We start from the raw sequence: 14,139 nt of genomic DNA on the forward strand, positions 1-14,139 counted from the left end.
TGGCGTAATTCCTGCTGCCTGAGCCATGTCCCATCAGGAATCAGATCTTTTCCTCCCACAAATCTCCCATCGTACAGAAATATAGAAGTCATGAAACCCATCAAAAGCAGATTGTCAAAGTTCACTGAATTTCCCCCTATTTCATAATCAAAAGTAATTGGAAATGCTACAGAGACTGTTAAAGTTAAATTTCCCTGGTGCTGAAGAGCACATCAAAGAGCAGATGCTCAACACAGTGTCAGAAACAGTGAAAGTACCCCGTAAATCACTGCTGATATTCACATTTTGAGGAGGTGCTGTGGGGAGGAGGAGGATGGATGCGGAATGTGACTCAGGGAGGGGACTTTAATGACATTTGTGATGGCACTCAGGACAAAGCTGAGACTTGCGTGCAACCAAAACCAGGGGAAAATAAACAAGGAGCTGTGAAAATGGCTGGGGCCATGAACTTCTGGGGCAGAGGATCTGCTTTTATTACAGATTTGGACTCCAGACCATTTTCAGAAACTCCAAAAATGTGTAAAGTTGGGTTTTAACACTCCAAAGACTGTGGAATAATCACAGTGATGGAATGAGCACGACTGGAAAAGTCACATCCCTTAAAAGTCACCGTACTCTGCCCCATTTCCAACAAGTGGTGGAGCAAATCCCTGGCTCCTGGAAAACACAGAGCCATCTGAAGCATCCTCACTTTGCAGTCAGGAGGAACCAGAGGCAGGGATGGGCCTTCCATGGAGAGCTGCAAACCCAAAAAGCAGAGTGGGATTTGTTCAGGCCCTTCTAGAATAGGGATTCAACCCATTTTGTGATGTTTTGGACTTGAAATTAATAAATAAAAGGTCTTCAAAGCAGTAATAAACTCAGTGTCATCTGGGTGATCACCTGAAATCCTTGGGAATAATAAATCCTTGGGAATTCTCAACAGAATTCAGAAACAAGGCCAGAGATATTTGGTTCAGAGTGAGACATGAAAGAAACACAATTTAAAAGGCTCCTCCAGGAGAGTGTCAGGGCCACACAGAGCTTTAGAGAGGGCTAGGTTTAGAAGCAGGGGAGCAATGAGGAAAAAAGCCTTTTCCTTCTAAGCAGAGCTTGCAAAAATGTTTCTTTTAATCTCTTTTTTTCTTCTTCCGTGGGCAGATTAAATGCTCGAAGAGGGCAATGAAGACACCCTGTTGATATCCAGCTGATATAAACCCAAATATTGCTGTTGAGCATCCCCCACCTCTTATAATTCCTGGTTTACAAACCCAAATATTGCTGTTCAGCATTAGTTTGGCACAGGAAGAGGTTTTCTGTCATGCCGGGTGAATTGTCCCAGAAATTTCAGCACCAGAAGGGACTGGGGCAATCAGATTTGGGATTGCACTTGAGCTCTGGCCCCAGGTTCCAGCAGATGGATGACAACATCTGCAGGAGACAGGGAAGAACAAAGCAAATTGATAAAATAAAGATCAGATGTTGTTGCCAAACTTCTCTGAGTGCAAGTAGACACCTGACAGCCAGGGCTGCCTGAGGGATCCCAGCAGGGCTGTGACTGGGAGGGTGCAGGATAAAAGCCAGTGCTGGAGGGCACCAGGTAAATCCTCACAGCTTGCCAAAGGAAGAAAGGGAAATTCAAACTCACCCCATTCCCCCTGCCATGGGACACCTCCCACTACCCCAGGCTGTGCCAGCCTGGTCTCGGGCACTTCCAGGGGTCCAGGGGCAGCTCAGGGATCCCTCCCAGCCCAGCATCTCTGCCTTAGCCTCTCCTTTAAATCCTAGAGGCCACAAATCAATCTCCTGCAGCACTTCCCTTCTGACAGGCAGGACAGCCTCCTTTCCAGCATTTGGGATCCCAAAAAATGTAGAGCAGTGTCTGAGGTGTCCTGGGTTGTAAGATAAGTGTGAGTTCTACCCCATCTGTCAGAGCTGGGGCAGGGCTCTGCTGCTCTTTGGGCACTTTTCTTTATCTCTCCCACAGCCAATCCTCCCTCCAGGAGATCTCTGCTGTTCATGGCCACTGAGTGTCCCTGCATGGCTGAGAAAATTCCATCATCCATGGGGAGATGCTGTGCCCAGGGGAGGAGCCGAGCATTCCTACCTGGATACAATCTGACCTGGGAACAGCACAGCAGCCTTTGCCCCCTGCATTCCCAGAGGAGCAGCTTTCTTCCCACTGCATTCCCAGAGGAGCAGCTTTGTTCCCCACTGCATTCCCAGAGGAGCAGCTTTCTTCCTACTGCATTCCCAGAGGAGCAGCTTTCTTCCCCACTGCATTCCCAGAGGAGCCCAGGCACATCTCCCCCAGCCCTGGAGCTCCAGAGGAAAACTCCCCCCTTGTGCAGGATCCTGCTCCAGCAGAAGCACAGCTGGCACTGCAGGAGGGCTGAGCCACCCTGGGATGGGGCTGCTGCCACCTCCCTGCCCCACAGGCTGCCAGGGCTGCTCTGACTCTGCCACTGCTTTGTATGTACGATTGCATTGGTATTTTTAATTTCCCTGGTAAAGAACTGTTATTGCAATTCCCATATCTTTGCCTGAGAGCCCCTAATTTCAAAATTACAATAATTCAGAGAGACGGGGTTTGCATTTTCCATTTCGGGGGAGGCTTCTGCCCTCCTCAGCAGACACCTGTCTGTTCAAAACAAGACCAAGGGCTGGAGCAGCCTCTTGCTATGGGAATGGGGAGCTGGGAGTTCATTAATCACCCCTGCACTGATTGACTCTCACAGTGTCCATGGCTTGGATTCTTGCTCAGCTGAGCTCTCAGCCATGCTGTGTCCTTGATCATTACCTGGAATGCAGCTGGAGCTGCTGGACCTTGGGAATTCCTGCTGCCTTGGGAAAATGGATTTGTAGATAATTTTTAAGGTTTGATAGAAGGTTTATATAGTATGTATTTGTATGTAAATTTTGAGATAAGAAATATTGATTTAGAAATGTTATGGAATAGGACAGATATTGTTGAGAGAGCAATAGAACTAGAAATAAGTTTTAAAGGATAGCTTTTAGAGAAATATGGCACCTCACAGTTGCCCCATCTCTAGGTCAGAAAAGGGCCTGAGAGGAATGGCAGATTTTTCTTTACAAACAAGCTGTGGGTCTGCTGGTAGATAAAACCAGCACTGAGAGATGAAAGGGAGGATTCCACTGATTGATGAATGGAAAAAGACATTTGCCTTTACAAACAAACTGTGGGTTGGCTGGTAAATGAAATTGGATATTGAAAGATGAAAGAAACAATGGGGGAAAACCCTAAATTCCATAAGAATTAAAAACGGAAAGGAAGAGTTATACATTAGAGGGAAACCTTTGGTATCACGTGTTCCGGGAAGTCTGAACCTCTCAAGTAGCCCAGGCAATGGGGAAAGAGAGAAGGGAAATGTGGCCAGAAAACTGGGATAAAAGAGGAGTCTGCATCCTTCAAAAACTGGAGAGACCCCAGGGGATTGCCCCATGGCCTCTGCCTTGATTCAAATAAAGTCAAAGGACTCCTCTGTCTCCTTTTTGGACATAAGCCTCTGGTGTTTGTGGATTAATTTTCCTGACAGGCCTAATCCGACACTGGCCAAGCATCTCTTCATTTAAAGAAAAGACAAAAAGGACAATAAAACTGAAAAGAAAACCTAGTAAGCTTAAAGGAAGCTTAAGGAATACAGTGCAGAGAACACAGGGAGGGGTAACTGGAATTGTGAGGGGAGTGGGAGTCTGGTTCATCAGGGCTGTGCTGAGCGTTTCCCACATGGCCATGGGTTTTTTGGGAGACAGAATTCCTCACTGTTTGTGTCTTTAGGATCCTTTAGGAGCTGTGGGTTTGTATCTTGTCCCAAACCCCCGAGTCCTCCTCAGTGCCACATGGGGCTGGCACAGCTGCTCCCAGAGCCGTTTTCTTTGGGATCCGATGACACAGTTGAGGCAGGAGGGTATGAAAGAACTCCAGTTCAGAAGGCTAGATGATGTGAACACGAACTACTTTATTTCAAATACATCACTCTTTCACAGAGAGCATTGTGCAGACTAATTTCATTGGTCTCAAAGTAAAAACATCTCACACTATTGGTGTGCAGTGAATGATGCACTGTAGCAGAACATATCTATAAACAATGTGAACAACAAGAGAGATAGAGAATTATTTACATTCCTTTGCAACTCTTTCCCAGGCTCTAACCTGGTTAGGAACTCTCCTTTCGCTCTGACTGAACTGAGAATACCCATGTTATAAATGAAAATTTGTCCAGCCAAACTAAAATGAAAAAATAAAATATTTATTTTGCAATTCAAATTCTATCTAGCCAGCCACAAGGAAACAACAGAGCCGAGCCCGGGGTCAGCGCTGGGTGTGCAACAGAGAAGTCAGCCTCAGCAGAGGTTTTCCTCTGTGCCCACACACCACCATTCTGGTACAAATGGTTTTTATAGAGAAAATTCTACCTGAGGCCAGGATTTTGGCAATCAGTCCTTTCTTCTATTCAGAGTCCCATAGTTTGATGAGATTTCTTTTCTTGGTGAGGAGGTAGGACAATTCAATGTCTGGAGACAAACGTGTATACTCCAACAAATATTCAATATCACATATATCATACTAGAAATGGTATGAATTATATTTACTACACATAACACCCATAATCCCAGGCATGTATAAATGAGGAATGACCCAAAGCCTTCATCCTGGGACATGCTGGCCTCGCCAACGGCACCGTGCTGTGTCCGAGGGGTCACTGGGGATCCTCGGTGCCTCATTCCCAGGGTGTGGCTGGGGACAGCAGTCCCTGCTCAGCTTCTCCATCCTTCTGGGATCGGGAATTCCAGGAATCTCCCAGCATGGCAGAGCTGCCACAGACCTGTTGTACCATAATTAACACCTATGATGAGTGACATGCTAGTGGCAGGGAGGGGACATCACCCTGCCACCACTGACTTTGACTTGGCTGTCCCTTAATTGTCACCATTATCGGGAATCCGTCCCCTTCCCAGGTCCCTCTGCTCCCTGCCAAGGACACATCGGGTTGTGTCACCTGTCGCTGTCCTGCTTGATGTGACAGGTGGCAGAGGTGCCACCGTGCCTGCCCTCAGCCAGCTCCCAGCACTACAGGATTTTACAAATTGTGTTTAGCTTTTAATGATTTGCTGGAACATGCCTGATTAAAAACCTGCTGGAATTCCAAACCTAATGAACCTTAAACTTTCACATTAGATCCATTAATTATCCCGGTCCCAGTGGCACACACGGGGATGTTTCCCTGCTGCATTCGTATGAAAATGAAGAGTTTCTGCAAGAACTACATTAAAAAATAGACAAATAACAAGACTCCATTGCTAAAGCTTTGTGTCTCTGAATTAAGTTGCTGTCTTTTGTTTTTCTCTTTAATTAATCATTCCCGAGGCATTGCCGGAAGGCCTGGGGGAGGTGGGGAGCAGCAGTAGTGACTGATGGCTTTGTCACTGGTGTCACCGTGCCAGAGCAGTGATGAACATGAGGGGAGGGATGGGGGCACCAATTCACTGTCACTGATATTACAGGGGGCAGTTCTGGGATGATCCATGGTTTTCTGATTTATAGGGGAACACTGATCAGTGGTTACAGACCCCACAATGCACACATATAATCACATCCAAAGGATCTTGGATGCTGCCAGGGAATCAGGGAATCCCAAGATGGTTTGGGTTGGAAGGGACCCTCAAGCCCACCCAGGCCAGGGACACCTTCCACTGTCCCAGACTGCTCCAAGACCCATCCAGCCTAGCCCTGGATGCTTGGACGTGGACAGAAAAGCCCTTTAATGCTGCCTGAAGGCCTCGTTCAGAGAATCACAGACCCTTTCTGGCTGGAGAAGAGCTCTCAGGTGGCCTCTAGGCTCTGAGACAAACTCTCAGCTCTGAGCCAGCTCCCCTCACTCACCTGTGCCTGGCAGTGAGGGGGAGAGTTTGGGATCCATTACCGGCTCAGTGCTCCCCACTCCACTGGGAATGGATAGCACATTCCCCTGCAGCCAAGCAGGAGACTGTTAATTAGCTAATTATTGCTCAGCATACATTCTGGCGGCTTGTCAGGTCTCCTGAACTCTCACTTCATATTCCACAGGTTTCCACACAGGAATTCAATGGGATAATGGGGCACACACTGATCCAGAGCTCTCCCTTTCACCCTGGCTGAGGAGACACCAGCTGCCGGGATAATCTCCCCAGGGCAGGGGCTGGGGCCCCTCCCTGTGCTCTCAGCTCTCCCTCGGCCCTGGCCAAGCCCTGTTCTCCACCTGCTTTGCTCCTGGCCAGCGTGGAACGGGACCACGGCGGCTCCTCTCTCTGGGGCTGCACCTCCCCATGGAGCAGATCACAGCAGCTCCTCCTGGCTCTTCCCATCCCTCAGGAATGGGGAATTCCTCCTCCTCTGGGACGAGCCCCTGCTGCTCCCAGGCTGGGCTGAGCTGGTGGGAATCATGGACAAGGCCTGGAGGGACAGGACACAGGGAATGGCTCCCACTGCCAGAGGGCAGGGATGAATGGGAGATTGAATAATTGGGAATTGCTCCCTGGCAGGGTGGGGAGGGGCTGGGCTGGAATTCCCAGAGCAGCTGGGGCTGCCCCTGGATCCCTGGCAGTGCCCAAGGCCAGGCTGGACTGGGATAGCGGGAGGTGTCCCCATGTCCTAGTTAAGGGCAAATTTGGGAGAAAAACCTCTGGAAGGAGCCCCCAGAAAACAAACCCCCATGCCCCCTCCCCTCCCACCTGGTTCAGGAAGAATTTTCTTGGAGAGAAGTGGAAAAGAACCTGTTTATTTAACAAACAAAACCCTTCCCAGCACCAAAAAATGAACAACACCAGATGACAACAAAACCCTTTCACCACTCTGAAGAGATGAACAAATCCAGAAAGTCTCTCCTGGGAGTGGTCGCCCGGGTCCGGGCGCTGGGGATTGCTCTGGGCACTGGGGATGGCTGCTGCAGATCACAGAGCGCAGCTCTCGGTGCTCCTCCGTGTTTCCCTGGTCCCGTCTGGAGCAGGATGGAATGGTATTCAGGAAAGGGAAAGGGAAAAAAATTGACTGTTCAGCTAAACTAACTAACCAGCAAAAGCAAAGGCAAAAGCAGAAGCAAGAGCAAGCAAGCAAAGCAAAGCAAGCCAGCCAGCACCAGCCTCTTCTAGAGAACAGACCATGGGGAAGGTGAGCCAGCTGATAACAACACAAAACAAACCTTCACTTTCAGAGTCAGTTCTGAAAGCACAGAACAGAATATCAAACATAAAGAGAACACACGACTGGGTATACAAACACCATAACGTCACCCTAGGACACCCTGGTGATGCCTTCCGTTTTAGCTTTCATATCTCCCAGATTCTGTACTGCATTAGTATATAACTCTGAACTTCATATAAAGTGTTAGCAAGTTCCCTTCACAGTTTAGTCAGACAAAACAATCCTTTTCCAGCCTGAGAACCAGCAGCTTCAGGCCCAAGAAGTGTAAACAACAGTGAATTGAGGAGACCAAACTGGGAGGATGGGACAGTAATTGGACAATAAACCCCAATATGGAAATGAACCAAAACTTACAGAAGTGTGAAAACTTGTGACCCACCATCCATCTTGGGTGTAGCCTCGGCCGAGCTCTTGTACTGCCCAAGGAGTATCCTTTGAAGGCCTTTCAATAAATCCCTGCTTTATTCCTTTGATAATGTCTAGCCTCTGTTCTAGGCAGCCTCAAGGCTGGGATGGGATGGGATGGGATGGGATGGGATGGGATGGGATGGGATGGGATGGGATGGGATGGGATGGGATGGGATGGGATGGGATGGGATGGGAACACTGGGCACGGGAATGGGAACATTGGGCATTGGAATGGGAACATGGGGAACTGGAATGGGAACACTGGGCACTGGGATGGGAACACTGGGCATTGAGTGGGAGGTGTGGAGTCCCCGTGCCTGGAGGTGTTTGAGGAATGGATCAGGCTGTGATTTTAGGATTCACTGATCAGGCTGTGATTTAAAAACTTGGTGATCAGGCTGTGATTTAAGGACTCAGGGATCCAGCTGTGATTTAAGGATTTAGGGATCAGGCTGTGATTTAAGGATTTGGTCATCAGGTTGGAATTTAAGGATTTGGTGACCAGGTTGGAATTTAAGGCTTTGGTGATCAGGTTGGGATTTAAGGATTCAGGGATCAGGCTGGGATTTAAAGATTCACTGATCAGGCTGTGATTTAAGGAATCAGGGATCCAGCTGTGATTTAAGGATTTAGGGATCAGGCTGTGATTTAAGGATTTGGTGATCAGGTTGGAATTTAAGGATTTGATGATCAGGTTGGGATTTAAGGATTTAGGGATCAGCCTGTGATTTAAAGATTCACTGATCAGGCTGTGATTTAAGGAATCAGGGATCCAGCTGTGATTTAAGGATTTAGGGATCAGGCTGTGGTTCTCTGGCCCAGGTACTGTAAATATGCCTGCATTGCCATGCTGCAGCCCTGCCTGGACTGTTTCTGCACCAAGGGTGATTTATTCATTAGATAAAGATGTAATTTTTGATTCCTTTGTTTAAAAATATTTCCATGTTGCTGTCAGAACCCACAATGATGGAGGCTGTGATTTATCACTCACAACTCCTCAAAGCAAGGAGAAGTTTGTTAAAAAGATTCAGCAAATGAACCCACGCTCTTCTCATTCTCTCTCCAAATGAGTTGGGAGCAGAAGCACAGAATGAACTCAGTCAGCTTTGAAGCACTCAAAAATGCAGGGAAAAGGGAGAGATGGGGAAAACTGAAACTGGGGGAAAGCAGCAAAGAAAACATCAGTTCTAGAGAGGGATGGACCCAGCTGGAAGGGGAATTTCTGTCCCAGGTTTCTGGAACTGCCAACACTTATTGAAACAGGGAGGGGACCTGTCCCTGTCCCCAGGGCAGCAGCAGCCCGGAGAAGTGTCCTTAATTTCCAGCAAGACACTGGGAAAGGGGGACACTCCCTTCTCCTCTGCCCACCTCCAAACCCACCCCTGGGGGCGGGGGAAAACCCAAACCACCTCCAAACCACTTCTTGATGGTGCCAAAAAGTTTTGGTGCCTTCTAATGTTCATCCCTGTGTAAAAGGACTCTCCTGTTACTGTTCCCCATGTTTGAACAGGGCATTCCAACCAGGAATGATGATCCAGAGTTTCACCAGCAGGAAAATGTCACTTCACCAACTCCTGGATATGCTCAAAGCTCCCCAGCAGTGTTTTCGTGCAGAAATGTATTTTTCTGCAATTCCTGATCATCCCTGCCAGCAAAATGAGTTCTGGGGTTCTGTCACAGTCCCTTGAAGCCCTCTGTCAAATTAAAATTTATTTTCCCCATCTGAAGATAAATCTCTTACTCTGATGGCAAAATTCATTTGATATGATCCCCAAAGCTTTTCTCCTGGAAAATCAGTGTGTTAAAATACCAAAGCCTCTTTGCAGAGTAATGTAATTTTTCCCTCTTTCCACCCTCCCTGCTATTGTTAAAGACTTGATTTTTTTTTTAACACAAAAAGAGCAAGGACATTTAGTCATAATAACAATGATTTTCCTTCTCAGAACAACTTTACATGGAAAAAAAAGGACAGGGAAAATTACAAAGCTTATTTTTATAGTCCATGTTCAGGGCAAAAGGGTTAAAGAAGAAGAAAATATCTGTCAAATAACAGCACTAATGACAGCATTGGTGAGAATGGAGTGTGAAATGTGCACATGGCACAGAATTCCAGACTGGATCGGGCTGGAATCCCCTGGTCCCAGTCCATCCCTACCTGCAGCACGAGGGCTCTGAGGTGGCTCCACTCCTTCTCCAGGCAGCCTATTCCAAGGCTACCTCTAAATAAAGGGATTTTCCCTCATTTTCAGCTGGAACATGCCATGTTTCAGTTCGTGCCCCTGGTGCTGTCGCTGGGCACCACTGAAGGGATTTGTGCCCCTCTCAGGGGACAGCCCCAGCTCCCTCAGCCCTTCCTCGGCAGAGAAGCTCCTCCAGCATCTCCCCAGCCACATAAAAGATGCACAAAACACACACAAAATTATCTGACATAGAAGAAAAGAAAATATAACAAAGAAGCACCAAATTGTAGCACAGAGAAAATGATGCTCCCAAAAATGTCCTAAATCACCTGTGAGATGAATGCACAGAATATTCTTTATTTGACAGGAGAAATGTCTAGGAAGAGAACAAAGAGGAAATTGATGCCAGGGCAGAATGAGCTTTGGTTTTGCCACTTTTCCCAGGTGCAGTGAGGGGCCTCCCACAGAGCCCTGCCCCGTTCCTGGCTGGCTGCTGGATGTCCCAGGGAATTGGATTCCAAATAATCCCTCTGAAATCCCTCCGAGTCAGGGGAGCCCTCCGTGTGCTGCATAAATAGAAAAATAGTGCCACATTGGGAGGTCCCTCAGGAAGAGTTTTGGAGAAGTTTGGGATGTGCTGGGGTGGGGTTTCTCCCTCTCCATTTCCATTTTATTCCAGGTGCTTTTCTGTTTGTGAAATGCCACTTTGCAGGACAATTTCAGTAAGAAAAGTCTTCTGCTTGGTGGAATATGATCAGTGATATTAATGAATGAAATTAATGGTATTATTTGATGAAAGGTAAAGATCCAGGGTGCAGCAAACATCCTGGTGTTGGTTTCTGTGTTCATTTTGGGATAAAAAACCCAAAGATCAGGGTCTTTTGTGAGCCACTGACACAAACAGAGGCTTTGGTTCTGTGTCTGTCATCAGCTGGGGCTGGAAGGAAGCAAAAAGTTCTTCCTGGGAAATTGAGCTGTGGCTGGAATTGCAAGACAAGGAGGGAAACCCAGGAACAGTTTCTGTCATGCTACAACTTCCACACCCCTCAAGCACCACCTGGGAATGTTGGGTGCCTGGTGCCCCCACACCTCTCGTGATAAGGAGAGGACCCTGCCGGCTGCAGCTTAGCACTTGGGCAAAGTGGGAGGGGGAGACTCAACCCAAGGGATTTGAAAATGGAAATTGGTCTTCAGGAGAGCTGATGTGGGGGCAAAATCGATCAGATATTTCTGTTATCCTGAATGGATAATTGAGAATCCCAGGGTGACAGAGTGGTTTGGGTTGGGAGGGATCTTAAAGCCCATCCGTGCCATGGCAGGGACACCTCCCGCTGTCCCTGGTGGCTCCAGCCTGGCCTTGGGCACTGCCAGGGATCCAGGGGCAGCCACAGCTGCTCTGGGAATTCCAGCCCAGCCCCTTCCCACCCTCCCAGGGAACAATTCCCAATTCCCAATCTCCCATCCAGCCCTGCCCTCTGGCACTGGGAGCCATTCCCTGTGTCCTGTCCCTCCAGGCCCTTTCCCAAAGTCTTTATCCACCTTCCCCGTGGCTCCTTCAGGCATTGGGAGGCCACAATGGGGTCACCCCAGAGCTTTCTCTGCTCCGGGCTGAATTCCCCTGTGTCTCCCTCCTTTTCCTGGCCCAGCTGTGGCTTTGGGACCACTTGGCAGCTCTGCACCAGCACTGCCTTCACCATTCCTCCTTTCCCTCTCTGCCTCCCACTGTCATCACTCTGCCTGGACTCGGCAGAGCCGCCCCAGCACATCCCAGCAGCTCCGAGCTGGGAAAGGAGGGAGGGGTGTCCCAGAGGACACGGAGACCCCTCCCCTGAAGGGCTGTTCGTGTGTATTTGCAGGGGTAAGGCCATAGTGTGCAGCAGCCAGCCTGCTTCTAAGGTTGTTTTCAAAGCCTCAGGAATTCATCAAGGCTATTGGAACATAAATTGTGCTAAATTAAGAAAGAAGAGGCTGAGAAACCGAATAGCAAGAGCACAAGAACTGGATAACAGAGGGCTGTGAAACACCTGGGCGTAGCCAATCACATACTGTGAGAAATGCAGGCAGAGAACGAGGGAGCAAGACACAGGCACCAGTCGAGAAGTGTGATCTGAGTAGTTTGTAGAATCTATGTGTGTGTAATGTAAACAATAAAGGCTTCTGCTGGACCATACTGGCCAGTTGTGCAGGAGTCCTGGATTTCCCACAATAAAGGGCTGCCAGCTGCTCTGCCTTGCAGCGGGGGCTGGCTTTTCCTCCCCATTTTTCCATGGAGCCTTTCCCCATTTTGGCTTTCAGAGGTGCCACGGGGCTCCAGCCCTGCCAGCCCAGCAGCAGGATTCATCCTGCTGGGGATAAATCAGGATTTATCCCCAGTGTTTAATGCTTTTGTTCTGCTCCCTGGCACACGCTGTTCATAAGCCATGTAAATCCAGAGAGATGGGATTTAGAGCGACTTAAAATTAAAGAAAGAGCTTGTCAGTTTAAACACTTTTTTCTCCCTTTTCTGCCTCCATCTCATTCTGTGCAGCAATAACGAGGATGACTGCATCAATGGCCTGGCCTGTCCCAGCACCATTCCCAGCTGATCCTTCCAGGCATTGCAAAAACGCCCTCAGCACTGACAGTCACTGCAGCAAAGAGCCCAAAGCCCAAACAACCCCGCCACGATTTCTTTTGCTTGCACCAAATTTACCTTGCATCTTTTTATTCCTCACTAGGAAGCAGCTGTGGGGCCAGGACTGAGGTTTTGGGTGGGATCCCAAGCCTGATCCCCATCCATCCCGGCTGTCCCCTCCTGTCAGGAGTTGTGCAGAGCCACAAGGTTCCACTGAGACTTTTTCTCCAGGCTGAGCCCTTCCCCAGCTCCCTCAGCCCCTCCTGGGGCTCCAGCCCCTTCCCCAGCTCTGTTCCCTTCCCTGGACTCACTCCAGCCCCTCCAGGTCCTTTTTGTGAAGGGTCCAGAGCTGCCCCAGGGAGCCCTCAGCTGTGGGTGCCCTTGGAGAGACCCAGACCCAGCCTCTAAAAGAACTGCACTCTCTGCATGGCCCTGAGGGGCCCAAAAATGTTCCATGTCCTGGGAAGGGGCAGGACCTGCTCCCCGTGGGGCTGCGGCTGCAGACAGACAGACAGACAGACACAGACACACAGGCAGACACACAGAGCAGGTTCAGCTGTGCCTGGAGCCTGGTCCTTACCCTTCTCCAGCTCCTCATCTCCCAGCCCTGCTGAGCTGCTCCCAGCCAGAGCTGGTTCCCAGCTTCCCAGCCTTGGTGGAGTCAGGGAGTTCTGGGAGCAGCTGCTGAGCTGGGCTGGGCTGTGGGGACATCCCTGGGTCAGCTGTGCTGTCACCAGGGGCTGTGGGGACATCCCTGAGCCCTTGTCACCCGGGGCTGGGCTGTGGGGACATCCCTGGGCCTGCTGTGCTGTCACCAGGGGCTGTGGGGACATCCCTGGACCTGCTGTGGTGACACCAGGGGCTGTGGGGACATCCCTGAGCCCCTGTCACCGGGGGCTGGGCTGTGGTGATATCCCCTTGTCACCACGACACCCCTGGCCAGGTGCAGTGACTCCTGAATTTTGGCCTTGGAAGCCTCACAGGCTGTTCCCAGGTCTGTAACTGGGAGCTGACTGCACCAAACACCCCAAAAACGTGGGCTCAGGATGGGCTCTGGCTCCTCTGGCATGGAGGGTGTTGGCAGGGGCTGAGGCAGCAACCCAACACTAAAACCTCAAACTTCTTTGTGCCCTTAGAGGAACTTTAACCCAGCCCTGCATGTCCTGCTCGGCAGCCCTGCCACCAAGCCCGGCTGTTCCTCTGCCCAGTCCCTGCATTGTGTGGCAATTACTCCCTCTGTGTTTCTCCTCCCTCCCTCTATAATCTCATTTTAATGTGCATGTCACAGTTTTAATAAACCCGAGTTCAAAGGATGAGCAATTATACAAATCTTCCATTTCACACATGAAAAGCGTGGTTTTAAAGTTGTCAGCACAAAAACTAAAAAAGAGGCATTTCTTTGATTTCCTTCTCACTGCAATTACCTCATGTCTGCTGTGGGTTTCAGCTGGTGTAAATCCTCAGAGTGCCTTTGATTCCAGGGTCTTACCCCTCTGGAATTGTTGGCTCCAAGGTGGATTAGTGCAACTTTCCAGATAAGAAATGAGGTTGGAGTTTATCCGCAGCCCAAATGTAATCAGAGATGTTTGGTGCCCTGCTTGGGCTCACTCCTGGGGGATTTTTATCCTCTCTCAGCATTTTGTTTACCCTTTATTAAAAAAAAAAAAAATTGTCTGCTGAGCTGTGGAGAAGAAATCATGCCCCAGAAGAAGAAAAAGGTGGGGGATCCAATTCCCATGATTTCTGCGGCTGTTCCC

This window comes from Taeniopygia guttata, chromosome 23 (genome assembly GCF_048771995.1).
Source record: "Taeniopygia guttata chromosome 23, bTaeGut7.mat, whole genome shotgun sequence".
NCBI lineage: Eukaryota > Metazoa > Chordata > Aves > Passeriformes > Estrildidae > Taeniopygia > Taeniopygia guttata.